We start from the raw sequence: 4,511 nt of genomic DNA, 5'->3' as shown, positions 1-4,511 counted from the left end.
CTGAGAACTGTACTTGGCTCTGCACTTTCAAAGATAGGTAGGAGATAGTTCTGAAATTCAGGGAATCTATATTGTGGACAGCTGAGAAGTTTAGTAAAGTTGATGTGACTGGAAGAAAAGTGAATCAGATCAGGGAAAAATAAAAGGAGGTGGGCAAATTTTTGAGTTGATTCACATGACTGGAGAAAACATCATTGTAAATGGGTTTTTAGAACATTTCCAAAACAGGCACATATCCATCACTCTGAGTATATATATTAAATACATGAGATTTGACTTATTATTTTAACAAATCCAAGCCATTACCAAAGATTACTGAGAAAATACCAGCTTGTATTCATACCAGTAAAAATGATTGATTATAAAGTGAAAACGGGAACCCATGTTACAACCTGAAGAAAAACAGAGAAGACCATTCTCTTCCTTGACAAGGAAAGAATCCTTTAAAATGTGTACACCTGGAGAAAAAAATCCTTTAAAATGTGTACACCTGGAGAAAGCCAGGATGGCTGGAGGCCCAGCTACTCAGGTGAGTCCAATAACAGTCCTGATACTGAGAGGAAACATCCTATCAAGGGACCTATTCATGGCCCCCTTCATGTCCCTGTTCCTCAAGGTATAGATGAAAGGGTTCAGCATGGGGGTGTCAATAGTGCACTTCACCTAGGCCACCAGATTCATCCTAGTGGATGAAGTTGCTGTAGAACTGAAGTCCACCCAAGGCCAGTGCCATAGGACAAGGAGACAACTGAGTGGTGAGACGCACATGTAGGAATGACTTTGTATTTGCCTACAACTGAGGAAGTGCTGGGTATGGAAGAAAGAATTTGATTGTAAGAAAAGTATTTCTTGGAAAGGACTCACAGCCAGAAGACCAGTTGCAGAATACAACACTATGTTATTGATGAGGGTGTCAGAATAGGCAAGCTTCAGGATTTCAGGAAGATCACAAAAAAAGTGTCAGATTTCCATGATTGTGCAGAAGGACAGTCTCAAAAGGGTCAAGGTCTTAAGCAGAGAGCCTGCGACACCAGTACCCCAAGGCCAGCAGCCCACAGACCTAGGGATTCATGATGATCTGGTAGTGCAGGGGGATGACAGATGGCCACACAGTGGTCATAGGCCATCATGATCAGGAGCAAATTATCCAGGCATCCAAACACACATGCAAAAAAAAATCTGGCTGAGGCATCCTACATATGTTATGGCTTTGCTGTCAGTCTGGATGTTCAGCAACATCTTAGGGCCAGTGGTGGAGGTGAAACAGATATCAGCAGAGGGTAAGTTGGAGAGGAAGAAGTACATGGGTGTGTGGAGGTGGTAGTCTGAGCAGATGGTCAGGATGATGAGCAGGTTCCCAGTGAACATGTCTAACTATATGAACAGGAACAGCCCAAAGAGCATGAACTGAACCTCCAGTGTCACTGAAAACTCCAGAAGGAGAAATACTGCAGCATGTGTTTGATGTTCTGATTCCTTGTGGATGAAATAAGTAGAAGGAACAAGGAAAAAAATCAACATTCAATGAGCATCATATTGACAGGACAGAAATGTGATTGCCTTTAATTTTTAGTAAATGGATTAATAAAGTACTACCCTGTTATAATTGCCTCAGTTGGGGAATTTGAAATGCTTCCATTCCTGTGCTGCCACTACTATCTGGAAATGTAGTCCTGGTTCCAAAGCAGTCATGCGTTATAGCCTGGCTACTCAGTATGGTCCAAGGACCAGCAGGAGCAGTATTGCCCAGCTTCTTTGAATGCAGAGTCCAGGCCACATTCAGACTTGCTGAATCTGAATCCACATTGTGACAAGATTCCGGGTATTCCCATGCTCAATCATGACTGAATAGTGCTGGTCTAGGTCATCTGTGGATTTCAGTCCTTCACCTTTTATCTCCTCACTTTTATTTTCCTCTACACCTTCCCTTGAACAACCTTACTTTATATGTAGGCAAAAATAGGACTCGATCATTAGGGCTGTTTTCTGCCATCTGTGTTGAGGCAACAATTTTCATATATTGGTCTTTATTATTCCAAACACCATGTATGAATCCTATCTTTAGTTTTTCTGAGCAAGTATCTATGACTTTCACAATGATTTGTATTGCCTACATGACCAGATTACATTATTTCGCATGTTCATTTTATGACACTCTGTCATTGGAAAGCCTGCCATTATTCCTTCTTTTGTCTTTGAGTAGAATTTGTTTAAGCATCATTTTTAAAAGTAAATAAATAAGCATATTACACTGATCTTATATTAGGGCATATTTTCTTTTTAAGGTTAGGATTCCAAATTCTGCACATTTCATGACTCCAAGTCAAGGCTCTTCTCACTGTGCAGGGCTGCCTCAGGAAGTGCCTCACAAATAAAAGGAAAGGGTAACATTGGACTAAAGCAGAACCAGAGAGGTGAGCAGACATAAGGGATAGTGGGTTTCTGCTGCAGGACAGTGTCCCTGCAAAGATGCTCTGAGAAGAGAAGCAAGAAAACAGATGTAGTGAGGAGCAGGAATCCTCTTCAGACATGAAATTTGCAAAACTCTAAATCAATCCCATTTCAGTATCTCATCAACCCGACTGTTTTCCCAGAAGACATAGTTAATAAAAGCTTTCCATTTTCCCAGAGTACTTACTGGACTTCTCTACCTTGCCCTGATCCCTCACTCAATTCTTTTGGCTCTATGGGCCTTCCTTTCAAGGACAATTGATATAGAAAGGACAAGAAGTTGGGGTCAGGTGCTGGTTCTTTGGTGTGGGTGTACGTCTCAGAGAGGCGTGGAGAGGATGCTGTTAGCCTGCGGCTGATGAGGATCAGGTGAGCTCTACAGAGGGGGATTCACAGGCTGAATTGTCAGAGATCCTTATTAAATAAATTCCCTTCATGTTACTCAATTCTCTAAGCAATTCAGCTCTTCTGAAGTCAAGGGACTATAAAGAAAGGAAAGTTTTCTGCCACTTCAGTCCCTGTGTCTCCACCTTGGGAGCCAGGTGCATATTCCATTTCTCCCAATGAGTCCATATCCCCTGGAATGGACATCTTTTCAATGTATCTAACCTCTCTTGTAGGCACATGAAAAAGACCACCCCGTGAGCCTCTGAGTTGCTGTGACATTGGGAGTGACATTCTCCAGTGTCTGACTCAGAGATATACCTATGTCTCCTGACCACATCCATCCCAACTAGTACCCTCCAAGGACCATCACCCTGACTTCTATTTAGAACACTTCAAACAGATTCTGAAAAAAATGTATAAATCTTTACATTTGATGGATAATAAATTTTTTGGCTACAGAGGTAGAGTTTTCTTCATATATGTTCCCCAGATCCAGTTATTCATGTTTTTATCTGGGATGAAGGCATTCATTTCTTTAAACACACATGGGGATTTTTGTTCTGACTATATACCCAGGTAGGCTATTCAGAACATTCCTTTCTAATGGGAAAGAGTACTTCCTGTGTTTTCTTGTTCTTGTGTTTATTTGAGTATAGCTGACACACATTGTCACATTAGCTTCAGATATACAAGGGAGGGATTTGACAAGTTTATACATTATGTTATGTTCACCCAAAGTGTAGCTACCATCTGTATGTAGCTCTTACAGTATCATTGACTACATTCCTTATACTGTGCCTTTTATTCTTATGAGTTATTCCTTACATAAATGGAAGCCTGTACTTCTGTGTCCCCTTCACCCACTCTGCCCATCTTGCCACACTCCTCTCTCTAGAAACCATCAGTTTGTTCTCTATATTTATAGGTCTGATTCTGTTTTTTGCTCATTTTTTTAAGATTCTACTTATGAGGGGAATCATAGGTATTTGCCTTTCTCAGCCTGACTTTTTTCACTTAGCATAATATCCTCTGGGTCCATCCATGTTGTCTCAAATGGCACGATTTCATTATTTGCTATGTCTGAGAAATATTCTTGTGTGTTGGGGTGGTGTACCACATTTTTTCTAACCATTCATCTATTGATAGACATTTAGGTTGCTTCCATATCTTGGCTTGTAAATAATGAAGCAGTAAACATAGGGCTACACATACTTTATTCTCAACTTACTCTTTTTTTGTCTTTGGAAACAGTCATGAAAGTATTGGATCAAATCGTAGTTCTATTTTTAAGTTTTTGAGGAACCCCCCATAATGTTTTCTGAGTGACTGCACCAGTGTGCCTTCACAGGAACAGTGAAGGAGGGCTCCCCTTTCTCCACACTCTTCACCAATGCCTGTTGTTTTTTGTATTGCTAATTTTAGCTTTTGACAGGTTTGAAGTGATCTCTCATTATGGTTTTAATTCAGATTTCCCCCAGGATGAGTGATGTGGAACATCTTTTCATGTGTCTATTGGCTGTATGTATGTCTTCTTTAGAGAAATGTCTTCTTGGATCCACTGCCAATTTTTAAATTGGATTATTTGTTTTGTTTTATTTTTTAATTTATTTTTTATTTTCAGCATAACAGTATTCATTATTTTGGCACCACACCCAGTGCTCCATGCAATCCGT

The 4,511-nt window shown here is 40.3% G+C and overlaps 1 pseudogene; it reads right to left on the bottom strand.

The window, feature by feature from the left end:
- Positions 1–677: 677 nt before the first annotated feature.
- LOC122910225 lies at positions 678–1,368 on the bottom strand (annotated as a pseudogene).
- Between the last annotated feature and the right edge of the window lie 3,143 nt (positions 1,369–4,511).

Source organism: Neovison vison, chromosome 6, assembly GCF_020171115.1.
Source record: "Neovison vison isolate M4711 chromosome 6, ASM_NN_V1, whole genome shotgun sequence".
Taxonomy (NCBI): Eukaryota; Metazoa; Chordata; class Mammalia; order Carnivora; family Mustelidae; genus Neogale; species Neogale vison.
This window is presented reverse-complemented; position numbering and strand designations above follow the sequence as displayed.